Below are 21,582 nucleotides of genomic sequence, written 5' to 3' on the forward strand. Positions count from 1 at the left end.
TTCTTTGAGGTCACGCTGTCTGGGCTTAGATCCTCTAACAAATTAATCTATGCTAGCATGTTCATGACTAAAATAATAACTCAGGACAGGTGGTTTTGCATTTGATCATAGGTTTTAAGTAAAAAAAGGAGGGCCAAGTTGGTAAGACATATCTTATAGTACATAAATCTTTGATTTTCATGAAATCATAGCACTGAGGCAGCCAGCACCCATATTTGGCCTGTTCTTATTAATGACGACTCAGACGAGAAGCCAGGTAGGAGTTTGGAAGACATGTGATACATCTCTACTTGTTTTTGGAATTGTTTATTTCAGGGTTTTGATTGGATCAGAAAGTTACTTTCCTGTACATAAAAGAAACTAATGTAAATTGGCATAGTTATTATAAAAAGAGAGAAGCCTCTGAGAAGACATCGATCTGGGGGCAAGACGAAATAAGGGGGAAAATTACAAACGACTCTTTAGGCATTAACATTAATCTTAAAAATCAATTCTGTAATACTTTTGCATAAGAATACATACATCTATCAAATGACCATATGTGGCATATCACAACATATTAAAATTAACATATCATCCATGAAGACTGTTACCTAAATCACAAAGCCTCACAAGTTTGTATTAACTTCTTCACAGTCCATAAGCAACCAGCAAGTATTTACTGAAGGTCCACATAGAGAAACAGTAAGATACACATCTCTCCTATATACAACTTGTCCTGTTAAAAAAATTAATTTGTAGTCCACAGAAACACGTACTACTAAAATGCAAAAACTTTTTGAGAGCATCTGGGATCTTGCTCCCCAGCATATGTTCTAAGTTTGTCTCAAATAAACTCTTATAAAATTAAAAATAAATTTTAAATAAATTTTAGAAACCTTCCCTTAGTTGTTACCTATTTTCTTCTATTGTTTCCTTATTTTCAGGCTAAGAGAATGCAAGAATCTTCCCCCAGAAAATATCTTTATATTCGCTATGATACACACAGAAACAAAAAAAAAAAGAAAAAGAAAATTTTTCTTTTACTTTAGTTTCTTTAGTTATCATTTCAGGTATTAGGACAAATAATTGTTTTCTTTTTAATTAACTGATCGGCTCCATGAATGGATGTAGATGAATGAGTGAATGGATGAATGAATGAGCACACATTTTCATGGTATCTCTCTTATCCAGAATCAATCCCTTCAATGCTCCTCTCAACCTCAGTGATTCTAGGACAGAGAATTGTTCTTTTGCTATACCCCTGTCACCAATCTCTAGATGATCAGAATTTTAGGCTAGGACCCATGTTCCCTCTCAGCTCCTTCCTGAGAGTCTACCTCCATTATCTTCCTAGACTTTTTCAACTCCCACTAGCCTAGCTTCATATAATCAGCATCTCTTTGCTCTTCAACCTTTCCCACTCTACTGAATTCTTTCCTTGGATCCATAAATGTATTATTGTATGTATTTGAAGATAATCATAATCCCTGTGTGTGTGTAAGTGAAAAATATCAGTGTTTCACCAAGGCTCTTCTAGATGGTACACCTGATACATGAGCAGAGAGAGACATACACACACACACACACAAAATCCTCCTATAACTAAAAAATCATCCTCATTGTCTCTTGATGTACTCTAATTCTTTAATTAATAACAAGATTTGTTTTTAAAAAATAGAAGCATTCTTGAGAAAAACATGGTGGAGTGAGAGACTTCCTCATATCTCTCCCCTTGAAACAACAATAAGCTGAACATCTAAAACTCAGCAAAAAACACCCAAACTGCACACCAGCACATCTGAGTATGGAATCTGCACGTAAGAACTACCACAGGTCAGAACCCCGGGTGTCGGGCGGTGGACTGGGAAAAATAAAGAAGCTGCCTCTCACAGCCGCTGGAGATTCTTGCAGAAGGAGGGGAGAGGTGAAGGAGTGGCAACTTCCCTGAACAACACTGCCTGGAAGTGCCAGGACTTCTTTGCAGCCAGCAGCAGGGCCCAGTCATCAGGGCAGAAAGCAAAAATGCAGGACAGGACCACAGAGAAAAAACAGTTGATTTTCACCAGCCACGGATGCACAACCGAGGTTGAGCCTTAGCCCCCAACTCCCAATCCAGAGAGCCCCTCTCCCTATGCCCTCTGAGACTGGTCACCGCGGAGCCCCAGGGGAACCTGAGCAAATGCTACCACAACTGTTTATTAACACTGACAGGGACTGAAACTGAGAGTAGCAAGTGAGATTAAATTTCTATAAGAAAATTCTAAAAAACATTATGTAGGCTTTATATAAAAAGCAGGGATCCAAGAGGCTTAGACACTGCCTACTGGAAACCAAAAGAAAAGCACCTTCTTTGTAGCAGGCTAAAGAAAGACCTTTATATAATAAATCTTCTTTCTGGAAAAATGGCAGAATACACTTTCATTAATGCCCAGGCGGAGAAATAGTCCATTAAACACTATGGACAACCAAGGTGACAAGGCATCTCAGAAAGAAAGAGAAAAAAAATCCATAAAATAAGCTTACAGACATAGAAATATGTGACTTAAATGACAGAGAATTCAAGATGGTACTTTTTAAAAAACTCAATGAGTTCCGAAATGAGTCATATCAACAATTTCAGAAATTGAAAAAAACAACTAGATGAGCAGAGCAAGGAGATTGAAACCCTCAGGAAGAACAGAATAGATCTTCTGGAGAGAAAGAACACACTGAAGAGTTGAAAAATGAAATAGCAAGCTTGGGAATGGAGTCAACCAAATGGAAGAAAGGATCAGTGATATTGAAGACAGAAATCTAGAAATAAATCAGAAGGAAGAGAGAAACCAAAGAATGAAAAATAATGAAAGAGAAATTCAAGAACTAGCTGATAGCATCAGGAGAGGAAACATAAGAATAATGGGCATTATTGAAGGTGAGGAAAAGAAACAGGGACTAGAAAGCATTGTCAGACAAATAGTTGATGAGAATTTCCCAAATCTAAGGAATGAGCCAGAGCTTAGAATTTAAGAAGACAACAGAACGCCCAATTAACTCAAAAAGGCCTTCACCAAGACATATTGTATTAAAGTTATCAAAAATTGATGACAAAGATAGAATTCTCAGGGTAGCCAGGGAGATGAAAATGGTAACTCATAAAGGAAAATCCATTAGATTATCCTCAGACTTCTCAGTGCTAACCCTACAAGGCAGAAAGAAATGGAATCAAATATTTAAACTGTTAAATGAAAGGAACTAGCAGCCTAGAATATCCAGCTAGGCTTTCTTTTAGATATGAAGGAGAAATTAAGACCTTTCCAGACATACAAAAATTGAGGAAATTCTCCACTACGAGGCCTGCACTATAGGAAATACTGAAAGGGATCAGCTCACCTAAACCAAAAATGACAACAACAACAAAAAATACATAATTAGGAGTAAAGTGACTATCAGGCAAATAGAAACAGGAGCACAATCCTTACTAAGAACAGGGCATTATACACTTAAATAATAAGAGAATTGCTATAGCAAGATAGTAATGAATGTTCAGCATACATAGGGACAAACTGAGATAACAATGACTAAAAAGGGGAGAATTCAAAGATCCAAATTCGCAAAGGGGAATGGAGATAAGGCACACGCAAAAAAAAATGGACAACCGTATATATATAACTATCCTTTTCATATTCTTAATGGTAACCACACACCAAAGATTCAGAACTGAAATATATAACATAAAACAAGAAGAACTAGAGGCAAAACCCACAAAAGCCAACCAAAATAAAGAAAACAGAAACATAAGGACAAGGAAGCAATGGAAACACCAAGCTACCAGAAAGCAAAAGATAAAATAACTATAAGAAGACCTCATATTTCAATAATCAATCTCAAAGTAAATAGACTGAACTCACCAATAAAAAGGCACAGAGTTGCAGAATGGATCAAAAAACAAAACCAACCATATGCTGCCTCCAGGAGACACATCTCAGCTCCAAGACAAATATAGACTCAAAGTGAAAGGGTAGAAAATGATATTTCAAGCAAATGGCATTCAGAGAAAAGCGGGAGTAGCGGTACTAATATCAGACAAAATAGACTTCGAAATAAAAAAAGTAAAGGAAGATACTGAGAGACATTTCATAATGATAAAGGGAATCATGCACCAAGAAGACATAATATTTATTAATATCTATGCTCCCAATCAGGGAGCCCTGAAACATGTAAAGCAATTACTAACAGAACTAAAGGGAGAAACAGACCAAAACACTATCATAGGTAGGGGACCTAAATACCCCACTGTCGGATATGGACAGATCATCTAAACAGAAAATCAATAAGGAAATAACATCCTTAAATGACACATTATACCAACTGGACATAATTGACATTTACAGAGCCTTCCATCTCAAAACAGCTGCTTATACATTCTTCTCTAGTGTACATGGAACATTCTCAAGAATCAGCCACATACTGGGACGCAGAGATAGCCTCAACAAATACAAGAGGGTTGAAATCAAACCAACCATATCCTCTGATCATAATGCTTCGAAACTAGAGATCAACAGCAAAAAGAAATCAGGAAGAACCACAAATGCATGGAGATTAAACAACGTGCTCCTGAAAAATGCTTGAGTCAGAGAAGAAATAAAAAGAAAGATCAAGAGATACACAGAAACGAATGAAAATTATAATACAACATATCAAAACTTTTGGGACACAGCAAAGTGGTCATAAGAGGAAAATCATATCATTACAGGTCTATCTCCAAAAACAAGAACTAGCTCAAATAAACAACCTAACACTTCATCTTAAAAAATTAGAAAAGGAAGAACAAATGAGGCTTAAAGTCAGCAGAAGAAAAGAAATAATCAAAATTCGAGCAGAAATAAATGAAATTGAAAACAAACAAACAAACAATAGAAAAAAATATGCAAGAAAGAGCTGGTTCTTTGAGAAAGTTAATAAAATTGACAAACCTCTGGCTAAAGAAAAAAGAGAAAGGACACAAATAAATAAAATCAGGGATGAAAGAGGGGAAATTATGACTGACATAGCAGAAATACAAAGATTATGCAAGAATACTATGAAAAAGTATGTAACACCAAACTTAATGACCTAGAAGAAATGGAACAATATTTAAAAAAATACAATCTTCTTAGACTGAATCTAGAAGATCTGGAAAATCTAAATAGACCGATCAGCAGTATGGAAATGGAAACAATCATTAAAAACCTACCAGAAAGTAAAAGTCTAGGACCAGAAGGCTTTACCAGTGAATTTTACCAAACATTAAAGAAGATTTAATACCTATTCTCCTCAAACTCTTCCAAAAAATCGAAGAGGAGGCAATACTTCCTAACTTATTTTATGAGGCCGATATTATTCTGATACCAAAACCTGGTAAAGATAACACAAAAAAAGAAAACTGCAGACCAATATCTCTCATGAACTCAGATGCAAAAATCCTAAATAAGATACTAGCGAACCGTATACAGCAACATATTAAAAAGACTATACACCACAATCAAGTGGGCTTCATCCCAGGGGCACAGGGATAGTTCAACATATGCAAATTGATTAATGTGATACACCACATAAACAAATTAAAAAATAAGAATCATATGATCATATCAATAGATGTAGAAAAAGCTTCAGCAAGATACAGCATCCATTTATGATCAAAACACTTAACAAAATTGGTATATAAGGAAAATATCTTAACATAATAAAGGCCATATATGACAAACCCTCAGCCAACATTATACTTAATGTTGCAAAAAACTAAAAACCTTCCCTCTCAGATCAGGAACAAGGCAAGGCTGTCCACTATCGCCACTGTTATTCAATATAACATTGGAGGTCCTAGCGAGTGCGATCAGACAAGAGAAAAATATAAAAGGCATCCAAATAGGAAACGAAGAAGTTAAACTGTCACTATTTGCGGATGACACGATTCTCTATACAGAAAACCCTAAAGACTCCACAAGAACACTACTAGAAACAATAAGCAAATACAGTAAAGTTTCTGGATACAAAATCAACGTTCAAAAATCTATAGCGTTCCTATACTCTAATAATGAAGTGTCAGAAAAAGAAGTGGAAAAAAGAATTTCTTTTGCAATTGCAACAAAAAGAATAAAATACCTAGGAATAAATTTAACGAAACATGTGAAGGACCTATAATCAAAACAGACACACAGATCAGTGGAACAGAATTGAGAGTCCAGAAGTAAACCCATATATATACATGAGCAAATAATTTTTGACAAAAAAAGCCAGAAACATACAGTGGAGAAAGGAAAGCCTCTTCAATAAATGGTGCTGGGAAAATTGGAAGACCACCTGTAAAAGAATGAAACTAGACTGTTGTCTATCACCACACACCAAAATTAACTCAAAATGGATTAAGGACCTGAATATGAGACCTGAAACAATAAAATGCATAGAAGAAAACATAGGAACTAAACTCAAGGACCTCAAAGGCAAAAATAAATGAATGAAACTACATCAAACTAAAAAGTTCCTGCTCAGCAAAAGAAATCATCAACAAAGTAAAGAAACAACTATCCAAATGGGAAAATATATTTGCAAGCAACACCTCTTATAAGGGCCTAATATCCAAAATATACAAAGAACTCATACAGCTCAATAACAAAAAAATAAACGATCCAATCAAAAAATGGGCAGAGGACCTGAACAGACACTTCTCCCTAGAGGACATACAACTGGCCAACAGATATATGAAAAGATGTTCATCATCACTAGCTATTAGGAAAATGCAAATCAAAACCACAATGAGATACCATCTCACACATGTTAGAATATCTATAATCAACAGGACAAGTAATAACAAATGTCAGAGATGATACGAAGATAAAGGAACCCTCATTCACTGCTGGTGGCACTGCAAATTGGTACAGCAACTTTGAAAAACATTATGGAGTTTCTTCAAACAACAAAGAATTGATCTACCATATGATCCAGCAATCCCTCTACTGGGTATTTACCCAAAGACTTAAAAACCCATATCCGAAAAGATACTTGCACACCGATGTTCATAGCAGCATTATTCACAGTGGCCAGAACATGGAAGCAACCAAAGTGTCTTATGATGATTGGCTAAAGAAGCTGTGGTACATATATACAATGGAATATTACTCAGCCATAAGAAGAGATGAAATACTGCCATTTGCAACAACGTGGATAGACCTCAAGATAATCATGCTAAGCAATATAAGCCAAATGGAAAAAGTTGAAAATCACATGATATCACTTATATTTGAGATATAAACCTAAAAGCAATAAATGAACAGGACAAACAAACAGAGACTCAGGGACATGGACAATGGACTAGTGATTACCAGAGGATAGGGGGTAAGGGAAGAGGGGGGAGGTAGATGGGGTAAAGGGGGTCAAATATGGGGGGTAGGGGGAGAGTGAAGTGGGTAAAGGGTATCAAATATATGTTAGGTGAAGGAAACTGGACTTTGGGTGGTAAACACACAATAGAATATATAGATGTCAAATTATAATTTACACCTGAAAATTATATAATTGTGTTAACAAATGTTGCCCCAATAAACTTAATAAAAAATAAATTTAAAAAAATTGAAGCAAATACTGTAGAGTCCAGAAGCCTAACGCTCTTCACATGGTAAGCCACATGATTACACTCCACGATGCTCTTACTATCAAAATGGATATTTAAAGTATTTTTGAGAATAACAGGAATCTGCCAAAAGGCTGTCTCGAGTGATTTAACATAGAAATTTGTACATAATCAAAATAGTGAATTTCAAACATGATTATAATCAAATATATTCACAAAACAGAATTCTTTCATGTATCTTCAGTAAAGTTTGATATTAAAAACAAAAAATTATTCTGACAGTCTCCAAAGAAAACCACTTATGACAAATATAATTTATTAAAGCATATAAGTAAAATTACATACTCCAAAGTTGACTATACTACTAAAAACACTAATGCATAATAATCACTTTGTGTATAGTATCAAATAGTTCTAGTCAACTCAGGAAATTATAATAAGCAATTTTAAGCGGGGAGAAAAATTCATGTTGAGTGTTCTAGGATTTCTCTAGCCATATTTTCAAGTAGCTATAATACATTATTCATCTACTAAAAACTACTGTTAATATTGAGGGTTTTATATAAAATCCAATAGCATTGCAGAGACAGAGTACACTTTCTAAAATGCAGAACATTTCTAGATGGTTCTTACTGAATACAACCTAAATGATCTGTTCAGGGCCTCCTTGGCCCCTTTAAGACTGTCATGTATATTCCTGGTTTCAGTCTAACCTCAATTCTACTAGAAGCCACTTACACAAAGTGCCTACAATTCCTTTACCTAATAAAAGCTATTTTTGCCTTGAAAAAAACTGTTATTCAAATTGTATTAAGTGAAAAAATATTATTTTATTTTCAAATGAAAATATAATTATTATTATTATCCTATGATATATCAATATGTAAAGCACAAGCTCTATGATTTAGTCCTTTACTATCTTGCTTCTCTCTCCTTTTCACTGCTTTTACTTCCCTTCTTAAAGTTAAAATATGATTTCTTTTCTCAGCTATTCATCTGAAATGTAAAAGATATGACTCAAGAAACTATTGCCTAATAGTTTCTCTCAAATGCATTTCTAGGACTGAAATGTTGTGTTTTGGCTTGGTTTTTATTTTTGTTTTTTTCCAATCATTCCACCTACCACTTCGATTTTCTTTAACACAGGTAAATCTAAATTGACAGGTAGAATATTTCCGTGGCGACCTTTCTACATAGCCCTACCTAGCCCAGAGCCAATCTATGCAATAAAATATGTCCTTCAGTCTCTATTATCATTAGGGTTCTGTTAAACGTGTGCTCACAAAAGGGTTTGTTACCCCTCTCATGACAGGTACTATCCTACATATGAATCAAGTCAAGGTGGCTTATACTGCTTTCTTCTTTCATCTCAGGGTCAAGAAGTAGAAGACACTGTTGTGAACTAAAATAAGATCTAAGTGAACATTCACAGCCCCTAAAAACATGTCCTTTCACTGTGGAATTCACAAGGGGTTTTCAAAGCTACACTGAGCATCAGAATTGGAGTCAAGAAAAATAAAAAATTAAGGAGAATAAAATTTATCCATATCGTATGTAATCCTGTTAGAAGAGTGTTTTTCAACCAAGAGATAAAAGACAAACCTAACTTAGCCAAATTATCTCCTAAATCAGTGATCACGTCTTTAATACACATACAGTAAAGAAAGTTGTTGAGTTCATTTTTCCATGACAAAAAATATAAAATAATAAACCAAGTCCTTGAAGAACCTTGGCTACATATAGTTATTATTCTTTGACTAAAAGCAGTTTCTTATGAAAAATCTTTTGGAAATTGTATCCGTTCCATTTAGTAATCCTCGATTTTTGGAGATCAGGGCAATAATAGGCAGAAAACAGCAGAGTTTTGCAAATGCAGTCGAAACAAGGTCGAAGTTTGACAAATTGTTACCAACCTCTCGTAGTAATACCACAATGTGAATCCAAAACAAAAATCCTACTAAATTATGGATATTACATTCCAAGGCACTTGAATCTTATAATCCATAAAATCTTAAGAGTTAGGAAGTATTTCCCAGACAATTCAAGAATATTTTCTATAATATCCTTCATTTAAAAAAAAATAAATCCTGCATTTCAACAATGCACTTGGCTTGGATGAATAGAAATGATGAGGTGCTCACTATACCCTTAGACACCAGTGATTACTTTTCTAAAGTTCTTCCTTATGTTGTGTTGAAATATGCCACTTTTGCATTTCTATGCAATAGAGATGATTTTATAAAGTGAGAAAGGTACAAGTTTGAAGTCAAACTAGATTAAAATCCCAGTTTTCAGGATCAAAAGAAAGAAAACAAATCTCTTTGCATCAGTAACAGATGTCACCAGGGATAGTCATTAAGGCAGGACATACACTCTCATGTGGATCCTTACCTTCTCTCCAAGTTCTCTTTAGCCAATATGCCTGAATTTTCTTCATTCCATTTTATTCCTTGCTTGAAATCAAACTTGTATCAATTTTAAATTCATTTAGTTTCACCAGCATTTAACTTTTAAATGCAGTTAACTCTCAGAGGTCATGGGGAGCACATATTCAATCATACATTAGTATAAACTAGCTCATTGCTCTCCATCTGACATCCCATACACGTCTATTATAAAACACACAACATTGTATTTTAGTCATATCCTGCAGCAAAAAAGAGGGATATTAGATCAGAGAGATGCGCAGAGAGGCTAGCAGAAAAATTCTTCGACTTCCAAAAGTTGCCTTGGCATGGTCATTTTCTCACAAATATTAAAAGCTTTTCCAGCTCCAACAAAGAATCCCCTGCCCCCAAATTCCAGAGTTTAGGTTCCTCTGAGTAAAACTAATTCTTGTACATAAATTGACATGTTTTTTGTAGGATGGCTTGGAAACCTAATCATCTATAATATAGTTGCTACAGAAAAGTCTCTAATACCAAATATATTTTTTTGAAAAAAAAAAAACTGTTCCAAACAGTCAAGATGGTATAGAGGTTAGAGACTTTTGGTGCGACCACACCAAAATTGTGATAAAAACACGGAGCAAATTGCAAGTAGAGTCACCTCGGGTCTGGATGAACAGTAGAGAGAGAATTAAGAAATCACCTTGGAAAGACAGGATGGGGCAAAAACCTTGGAAAGACAGGATGGGGCAAAGACAAGAGGCTACCCAGTCCACGCAGGCTGAACAAGACAGAGACTATGGCAGCTGAAGCCAGCAGGTGCAGACGTTCCTCTTAAAGGGGCTGTGACCACAACCAGACTTTCCTGGTGATGGACTCACTGGCCCTGAGCTCCAGTGCTGGGGCGCTGCTTGGGGGGCACCAGGGACATACAGGAGACATTGAGTTGTCGGGCTTTGGGGAGAGGGTCAGAGGGGCTTCTTCTCCTGGAAAGAAGTGCTGGCGACATCTATTGATCCTTTGTTGAGCTCTCCCACTCCCAGCATGCAGATGCAGGCACTGCCATATCTGAGACCTCATCAAACTGGATAACAGAGGTCGCTCTGCCCAGAGGATTCCCTGAAACTCCATCCCTCCCAACTTGCTGCCCTTAGGTACATCCAGTGGTGTCCACCACGTGCCCTGTGCCCCTTACTGAGCAGCTTCAAGCCCCGCACTGGTGGCAACTGGCCTTGGTTTCTGGTGTGGCCTCTTAAGGCAACTATAAACACAACACAGGTGACAGCCATCTGTGGATTGCTTGCTGACTCTTATCAGGTGGACCTGGAGAGGCACAGGCTGGAGCAAAACTTATCCTGCAGCTGGACCCCTCTCAGGACTGTGCCACTGGGTCCTACAAATCTATGCTACCAAGGCCTGGAAATTAAGAGCTTTACATAGTACATATAAACAGACACAGAAAGGCAGCCAAAAAGGGGAGACAAAGAAGCATGTTCCACATGAAAGAAAAGAATAGAGCTCCAGAAAAATATTTAAACAAAGTGGAGTCAATCAATCTACCAGATGCAGAGTTCAAAACATTGGTTATAAAAATGCTCAGTGAACTAAGGAAAGAGTAAATGAACTTAGTGAGATCTTTAACAAAAAGATAAAAAACATAAAAATGGAGATGGAAATTATAATAGAGAATCAGTCATAAATGAAGAATATAACATCTGAGATGAAGAACACATTAGAGAGAATCAACAGAGTGGATGAAGAGGAGGATTGAATCACTGATATAGAGGATGGGGTAGCAAAAGACATACGATCAGAACAGCAACAAGATAAAAGAAATTTAAAAAATGAAAGTAATTTAAGGAGACTATAAGACAACATTAAGCATAACAACATTTTCATCATAGGGTTAACAGAAGGAGAAGAGAGAGAGGAAGAAGTTGAAAACGTATTTTAAGAAATAATGATGAAAACTTCATGATGAAGGAAATAGACATACAACCCCAGGAAGCTCAGAGAGTCCCAAAAAAGATGAACCCAAAGAGCCTCACACCAAGACAAATCATAATTAAAATGTCAAAAGTTATATAAAAAAGAGATAATCTTAAAAGCAGCAAGAGACAAGCAGTTAGTTACCTACAAGACAGCTCCGACAAGACCACCAGCTGATTTCTCAACAGAAACTTTGCAGGCCAGAAGGGCTTGGCACAAAATATTCAAAGTGATGAAAACTCAGGATCTACAACCAAGATTACTTTATCCATCAAAGCCATCATTCAGAGTTGAAGGACAAATAAAGAGTTTCCCAGACAAGAAAAAACTAAAGGAGTTCATCACCACCAAACCAGTACTATGTTGGAAGTATTGGAGGGACTTCTTTAAGAAGAAAAAATACGTATCAAAAATATGAATAAAGAATGGCAATAACTACATATCTATCAACAAGTTCTTCAAATGAAAAAGAATTAAGTGCTCCAATCAAAAGATAGGGTGGCCGAATGGATAAGAGAACAAGACCCTTACATACACTGCCTGCAAGAGACTCACTTCAAATTAATAGACACACAGAGACTAAAAGTAAAGAAATGAAAAAAGATATTGCATGATGGCCCTAGAAGGTATTGTGCTGAATGGAGTAAATCAGATAGAGAACGACAAATGCCATATGATTTCACATACATGTGGAATCTAAAGAACAAAATAAATAACAAAAAAAAAAAAAACGAACTCATAGATAGAGAACATTTTGAGGGTCACCAGATAGAAAGGGTGTAGGAGAGTGGTTGAAAAGGGGGAAAGAGATTAAGAAGTACCAATGAGTAATTACAAAATAGTCATGGAGATACAAAGTATAGCATAAGGAATATAGTCAGTAATATTATAATAAATACGTATGGGGCAGAGGGGTATTAGATTTATTGAGATGATCACTTTGTGAGTTATATAGATCTCTAATCACTATGTTCTACACTCAAAACTATTGTACCCCAACTATAATTGAAAAATAAAAAATTTTATTAAAAAAATAAACTGTTGCAACACAGTTTAAGGAGACACCTGATTTTCCTTTAAGATTATTAAATTCCATGACACAGTTATCATAGTTATCTAATCAGTATAATTTTGTACTCACGTTTCAACTAAACTTTTTTTTTTGAGAATTAATGTAGATCCAAGTCTCCACATGATATAATTAGACAATTTTTATTTACCTCTAACTGCAGAATTTTATGTTGTCCTCCTAATATTTCATCTTATAGAATCTGAATTTTTGTTCCTGCTATATCAAAAATTGGTTTTAGAGAACTCAACATATTAATACCCCTCCTAGTTTTCTATTTATCCATTAATTTGTTCAGTATAAATTCTATAGTTCCCAGTTAAGTCTTCGAGCAAGTGAGAGCCAAGCATGAAACTTGATTTTGATACCACTAGAAATCTCCTTCTAGAGCCATAATGATCAATTAATAAACATTTTAGATATGATTTTTCAACCTGTTATTAATTACCTCTGAGTGAAATAATCCACTTTTTTAAATTTTGTCAAAAGAAAACATATCATGAGAAGATTTTTAAATGCTCTACTGAAAAGAGACAGCTTTTCAACACATTCCTTTTTAAGAATTTGATTTTTTTAAAAATCTAGTTGACATAACTTGTTTATGGAAAATCCATGATGACTGCTAATAATTATTGCCATATATTACATTTTAATTCTTCAGTTTTTCTATAGTTTGGTGCCTAGATGACCAGCCAAATTTTAGAGGCCACCTTTTTACCTCTTTTGAAAAAGAATATTTGCCCTTCCTCTGCTTTCTGGCAGATCTGTCATTTCTCCATCACTCCCAGGAAAGGTTCTGTGATCACATCTGCAGATCACTTTAAAATTCAGGAATGTACTTCTTCAGGGTATACATACTTCAGTTAATTTAAAGAGACCGGGTTATGTCCTTTATTTATTTTTTTGTTTTTTTAAATAATATTTTTGTATTTTTCAGGTATAGTTGGCATACAATATTATATTAGTTTCGGGTGTAGAACATAGTGATTAGACATCTCTATAACTCACAAAGTGATCACTCCAATAAATCTAGTGCCCCTCTGACACCATACATAGTTAATTACAGTATTACTGACTATATTCCTTATGCTATACTTCGTATCTCCATGACTATTTTGTAACTACCCATTTGTACTTCTTAATCCCTTTCCCTTTTTCAATGACTCTCCACCTCCTTCCTACCTGGTGACCCTCAAAATGTTCTCTGTATCTATGAGTTTGTTTCCATCTTTTTGGTTTTTGTTTGTTTTGTTCTTTAGATTCCACGTATGCATGAAATCATATGGCCTTTATCATTCTTTATCTGACTTACTCCATTCAGCACATTACCTTCTAGGTCTATCATGCAATATCTTTTTCCACTCTTTAACTTTTTGTCTGTGTGTGTCTATTAATCTGAAATGAGTCTCTAATAGGCAGCCTATGTAAAGGTCATGTTTACTGGCACCCTTTCTTTTGAATGGAGCATTTAACCACTTACATTTAAAGTAATTATTGATAGATATATAGTTATTGTCATTTTATTATTCATATTTTTCCTCCTCCTCTTCTTCTTCTTCTTCTTCTTCTTCTTCTTTTCCATTTCTTTTTTTCTTCTTCTTCCTCCTCCTCCTCCTCCTCTCCTCCTCACCTCCTCCTCCTCCTCCTCCTCCTCCTCCTCCTCCTTCCTCTTCCTTCCTTCCTTCCTCCCTATTTTCCTCTCTAAATACACAAACAACATTTTTATAATATTGGTTTGGTGCTGAAAAACTCCTTTAGCTTTTTCTTGTCTGAGAAGCTCTGCATCTGTCTTTCAATTCTAAATTGTAGCTTTGCTGGGTAGATTATTTCTTTGTTGTAGGTCCTTGCTTTTCATCACTTTGAATATTTTGTACCAAGCCCTTATAGCCTGCAAAGTTTCTGTTGAGAAATCATCTGCCAGTCTTATGAGTGCTCTCTTGTAGGTAACTAGATCCTTTTCTCTTGCTGCTTTTAAGATTCTCTCTTTGAATTTACCCTTCGGCACTTTAATTATGATGTATCTTGGTGTGGGCCTCTTTGGGTTCAACTTGTTTGGGACTCCCTGTGCTTTCTGGGCTCATATGTCTATTTCCTTCACCAGGTTAGAGAAGTTTTCATCATTATTTCTTGAAACAGATTTTCATCTCCTTACTCTCTCTCCTCTCCTTCTGGTACCTCTATGATGCACATGTTGGTATGCTTGATGTTGTCCCAGAGGCCCCTTAAATTATCCTCATTTTTTTGGATTCTCTTTTCTTGTTGCTGTTCTGATTGGGTGTTTTCTGCTACCTTATCCCCTAAATCACTGATTCGATCCTCTGCTTAATCCAACCTACCGCTGATTCCTCTTAAGGTATACTTCATTTCAGTTATTATGGTCTTCATTTCTGACTGGTTCTTTTTTTTTTTATGTTTTCTATCTCTTTGTTAAAGTTCTCACTGGGTTCTTCTACTCTTCCCCTAAGTTCACTAAACATCCTTATAACCAGTGTTTTGAACTCTGCCTGTGGTAGTTACTTGTCTTCATTTTGTTTAGTTCTTCTTCTGGAGCTTTGGTCTCTTCTTTCATTTGGGTCATGTTTCTTTGTATCTCCATTTGGCTGCCTCCCTGTGTTTGTTTTTATGTATTAGGTAGAGCTCTTAAGCTTCCTTGCCTTTTATTTTAATTATCATTAAAAATTTATTTTGAGTGCATTAAAAAATTCACCCTCCCTCACTGACCCCTCTTCAGAAAGGTTAGCATAATTCAGTTAGGAATAATGTAAAGAACTGGAACCAAATGTTAATTTACAAAAAAAAATCATCTAAATTATAATAAACAAGTTTAAGTAAAGAAAAGGAAAAGAGAGCATGGGAGATTTGCTGCACAATATTATCACAATTGATTTTATGCAATTCAGTCTTGTCAAGAGGACAACCATAATAAAAATATTTCCACTACAATCTCTATATACACTTGTTTTCCAAGCCCACCTCCATCACCCCTATCCTCACCTCCATCCACCCAATGAAACCATTTGCTGCCAAGAAATACACTCATCCTTTACTCACTTGGTAAACAAAAAAATTACAGGTTTCTCAGAGAGTTGATAAAATAAGGCAATTGCCTAATATGTATGATAGAGAAATAGTCAGATTTCTTTCTTTTCAGATGTTCTTCTTACACTACACAAATACTTTCCATGCATTTATTTGGAGATCAATAATCTGTTTAAGTTTTTCTACCTAGGCTTTTGTTCAGATATACGAGCAAAATGGTGTGAGATCAGAGGCATCTCTAGACTATCTGGCATCACTCATTTATTCATTCATTCAACTTCTATTTACTTAGTTTCTAGTTTGTGCCAGTCATGGAGAGAGGAAGACTGTAAACAATAAACATAACAAAAAAGAAAATTATTTAGTACATTAGAAAATGACATGTGCTATGAAAAAATATAAAAAATAAAAGAGTAAGTGAGATTAGGTGATAGAGAAATTTCAATATTAAATAAATCAAGATTAGCCTCATTGAGAAGGGGACATTTGGGCAAAGATTTAAAGAGGTGAGAAAATTAATCAACCTGAGAGAAGAGCATTCCAAGAGATAACAAGTAGAGCAAAATCCTTCCAACAGGAGAGTGCTGTCATATTTGTGGAATAGCAAAGAAGCCCATGTAAATCGAGGAAAATGAGCTACACAGAGCTTCTTAGACAGTTCAGAAAGGTAATGGGAGGAGGGGGGCTGCAGATTATGTTGAGCTCAATGGGAAATACCACAGGGGTTTGAACACTAGAGAAACAGGATCTGATTTATATTTTAGAAGGATCAATCTGGTGAGAAAAAAATAAAGTATGGAGGGGCAAGGGCAGAAGCAGGTTCTTATTTAACCTATTGAAGATTAAACAGGGAAACCCATATAAAAGCCCTAACTTAGCTCAAATATCTCACACCTAGCAATGGCTCAACAAATATTAGTTGATATTATTATCCCCTTTTCAGCAGAAGAGCAGAATTAACTTGTCTATATTTAGAATAAACATCTTTGTCATCTATAGAACTTGTAATTATTATTCAAGAATGTTTTCAAGCTTTGTTTCATAATGAAAGAGTTTAAAACAAAGCTTGCCTTATTTTATTGGATCTCTTGACTTCAAAATCTAAGGCATATTTCCTATATGTGCATTCATTAGAAATACAACATGCCAAAATGCTCCTTTTTAAAAATTCCTAATGCACAAAAGCCTCACGAAGGATCCTGAGTCCTCTGAAATCAATTCTAGAGTGGTATGCAGATGATATGCTCCAAGGTTAGGGCTACAATTGTTAAATGTGCTACAGTGCACTATATGGTTAGATCCCCAAGAGTCTGCATTTTTTATTTCCTTAGCTTTCAAGAACTCTGGGTTTTAATAGAACAAAACAATGTTATACTTCATAATAAAAAGTAAGTATCTTTAGCACATTGTAATTCAAACTTTAAAAAACTTCTTGGAACATTTGAAGTTCTCTTTATTAAAGCTTTGTTTAGTCATTTTACTGATGTTCTTTGAAAAATAATCAAGTCAAGCTCCTCCCTCCACAAAATTATGAGTTTTAAGCATTCTTTATGGGAACAGTCAAACTAAATTAAATTAAATTAAACCATGTACTTATTCTAGCCATCGTAACCAAAATAAAACTTTTTTCCCCACACATAAAACCTAGATGAAAGCTGCAAAACTGGTTTAAAATTTTTCAAAACATTGCTTTAATCAATATGAAATAAAGAAAAACAACAGATCCTACTTATATTTAGGTTTTATGTTATGTCCTTCTGATTGTCAAGTTTAATATACCTCCAAAACAAAGAAAGCAAAAAGTTATTACTCAATTTATGATTTAACTGAAAAATAACACTGTATATAAGAATTTTACAATATAACCTCATTACAACTCTCCTGATAACACATCTTTTGTGTTATTTTATAAAATGTCAGTTCACACTGAAAGCTTGCTCTGTATTTCACAATAGCGTGCATTTTCAAAATTGCAGCTAGGGAAAAAGGACAGAAATGCCCCCAAGATTATTGTGTGTAGCAATGCCTTTCGATTTAATTTTGTAAAAATCATATAAAAATTATACCAGAGTCTAGACCCTATGAGATCCCATTTCATAGGAGCCCAGCATGAAGATTATCTATATATTACTTAAAAAGCCAAAAACTAAATTAGTCCAATTGAAATCTAAGAAGAAAATATGTGAGGCCTTAGAGAAGCTTTTGTTGAATCACTCAGAACAAGAATAACCTTCAACTATAAAGCATCAAGTTTAAGCAACCAGGGCAGAAGTAATATGCCCTTAATATATACCTTGAAAGTGACAGTGGCTTTTGTTGCTGTAACTCCACTGGGCCTACGGGTCAGTTCCACTCCATATTATTATAAGACAGCTCAAGTACATATGAATTCTCCTAAGGTTCGGTATTTTTAAAAAGTAGTGAACAAAACAAGAATGGTGAAGGAAGTGAAATTCTTGTCAATCTCAATTTGAAGCCCAAAAAAACTCCCATTTCTTCTTTCTGATTATCTAGAAATAAATAAAAGCCTGCTTATCAAAATAAAGACAATGAGAACAAAATGTTTGAAAACAATTTATTTTTTATAAAATCTATTTCTACACTTGGGAAAATCAATAGTATGTAACTTCTCTGCTTCCTAGTTTTCCATTCTTCCATACTCCTTGAAGAGACGTTTTTAAAATCTGTGCCAGAATCATTCAGTCATTCAATCTAACCATCCAAGTTCACTATTTTACCGCTAATTTTTATAAGTGTCTCCAGGAACTCTGGTGATATAACTATTAACCCTACTTAACTATTTCTCATCCCACATGCTAAGTATTCTCTAAATAGGAAATAAAAGACTTCTGCTCTGGCTTCAAAACATTACTTTCACGCCTCTCCCCTACCTTTCTGACCATTCTGTCCCAGTATCTTTTGTTTGCTCCTCACCTACTACCTTGGTTAAGCAGGGATCTTTCCCCAGGTGTGATCCTTCACATCCTATCCACTGCTCACATTACGCTGTTCTCTCAGAGCACTCTCATTCCAGAGTTTCAACTCTACTGAGAGCCTCTGGTTCACAAAATTTTTATCTATAGTCCAGATCTCTCACCTGAGCTTCGAAGCCCCAGATCCATTGCCCACTGGACCATCTCACAGGCACCTCAAATCTGAACTCATGTTCTCCGCAAAACCTACTGCCGCCATCTTCTTCATTTCTGATCTAGATTAATGGCATTACCATAGCTGGGCCCCCAAACCAGCACTTTAGTGTCATCTTAGAATATTTTCTTTCACTTTGCCTCTCTTTTCACCTCAGATTAGTAGGAAAGTCACATTGATTTTTACTCCTTAATTCCCCTTATATTGGCATTTCCTCTCCATTCTTACTGCTACTTCCTTGGTTCAGATCCTCATTAGACTTACCTAGACTTTGCAGTGATATTCTAACTGGTCTCCCTTCTTTTTCACTCCAATTAATTCTCCAAACTATTCCTAAAATGATCTCTCTAAAACAAATAAGATGTTACACTAATCCCCTGCTTAAAACACTTAATGATTCTTCTTTTTGACACAATAAATTCAGGCTCTACTAAATGGCTCGAGGCAATTTGGTCTGTCCTATCTCTCCAGTTACCTCTCTCTCTTTGACCCAACTCTCTCTGTGCTAAAGAATTTGAAGTTTTCTGAATGGACCACATGGTTTCATGCCCCTAAACTTTTAGTCATTCTGCTTGGGGTGCCCTTCCTCAATAACTATTTGACAAATACTTACTCATCTTTCCAACCTCAACTCAAACAATCCTCTTTACATCTAACACACACACATACACACACATACACACACACACATACACACACATGGTAGAAGTCAGCAGTACTACCTTATCTCTGTATCCTGTATAGACCTCTAAGTGAAGCATCATCATCATCCTACCATCTACTAGGATTTCTTATAACACAGAGTAGAGTATATGCATATTTAAGTCACTTCCTACCATCAAATCAAAACTAATTGAAGCCAAAAAAAGATTAAAATTAAAACCATCGTCTTCAAGGAAACCTGTCATGACACCAAATTACAAAGAAATTGAGGAAATCTTAATCAAATAAAAAAAATTTTTTTAAAGAATTAAAGCCTATACACACCTCAATGGAAAGTAATTTTCTCTAAAAGTAAGTGCCACGAACTTAAAATTCCTGTCCAAGAGTCCTCTGACTATAGTATTAAGATGTAGGGCATGGAGAGGTACAAGAATCAAAGAGGGAATATCCTTATAAAGACCCTTATTGAGAGTATAGAATCCTAAGAGTGGTAGGGCAAAATTAGCATGAAATCGTGCCATTTCTATAACAAAATCCACCTAGTGAAGGGAACCACTAGAGATCAAGCAAAGTTAAGAAAAGAAAGAATGCTGAATCACTAGTTCACAATGCTAATAGTGTGTGACTTAAGGGACTCTGCCATGAAGCATATGGAGTCTTAGAGCACCAAACAACGAAAGAAGACTTTTCCTAGTGGCAAAGGAAATAACAACTTTGGTGGGAAAGTATTCATCACCACAAATGGATTAAACTGCCAACTACCTCAGCTCACTCCCACCCAAGCCCTCATCTTTCCTACACTGTTCTTCAGTAAATTACTACTGATATACAAAAATCACTAATAAAAACTCTATATAAAAACTGCAAAAAAAAGAGGAACTGAAAAAGTTCATATTAACAAGAATTAATAAAAGAAACAGAAGAAAGGTTCAGTGAAATAGTTATATATAAATATATACACACACAAATACACAGACACACATATCTATATACAACATGTTCTCTCTTTTAAAAAGAAGTCAAAGAAGAGTTAGAAGATTCAAAAAAGACATAATAAAACATCATAAGGGAATGAAAACCAAGACAGAACTCAAGAAACAAATAGAAGCAAAAAATAAAACATTACATAGATATATTAGAATCATTCAGTACACATGGACTGAGACCACATTTAAGAACATGGTGGAGAGACGAGCAAAATCATACAATGAACAAGATAGAAAAGTCCAAACACTCTTCTTTCCTCTTCTTTCATGGCAAGGGATCAATAGATATTATTTAAAATTAGGTGAAAATTAAAATAATTTCTCATTTATGGAAAAATATACAAATAACTCTTAAGTATATAAAAAGCTGCCAATCTCATTTATAATGAAAGAAATGCAAGTTAAAACTACACTGAGATAGCATTTCTCATCTTTTAAACTGGCAAATATCCAAAATTTTGATAACAAATACTATTAGTAAGGCTTAAAGAATCAGACACCCTCATACATTGCTTCTGGATATGCAAAACATTTTTCCTATACAGGGTAAATGTACAATACATATATATACATATATATATGTATATGTACATGTATATATGTATATATGTATTTTACCCTTTGACCCATCAGTCTCACTTCTAGAAATCTACTCCAAATATAAACTAGCAAAAATAAAAAGTGACGTATGCCCAAGGCAATTCATTGCAGGAATTCAAAAAAAAAATGAAAAAG

At 35.1% G+C, this 21,582-nt stretch overlaps 1 protein-coding gene across 1 annotated transcript in view; it reads right to left on the reverse strand.

Moving 5' to 3' along the window:
- Window positions 1-21,582, reverse strand: part of CTNNA3 (catenin alpha 3) — a 1,416,183-nt gene that overhangs the window by 1,348,094 nt on the left and 46,507 nt on the right. The gene's annotated exons all lie outside the window — the stretch shown is intronic.

The sequence above is a fragment of the Pteropus medius genome, unplaced genomic scaffold (genome assembly GCF_902729225.1).
Source record: "Pteropus medius unplaced genomic scaffold, Ma_sr-lr_union100, whole genome shotgun sequence".
Classification (NCBI taxonomy): domain Eukaryota; kingdom Metazoa; phylum Chordata; class Mammalia; order Chiroptera; family Pteropodidae; genus Pteropus; species Pteropus medius.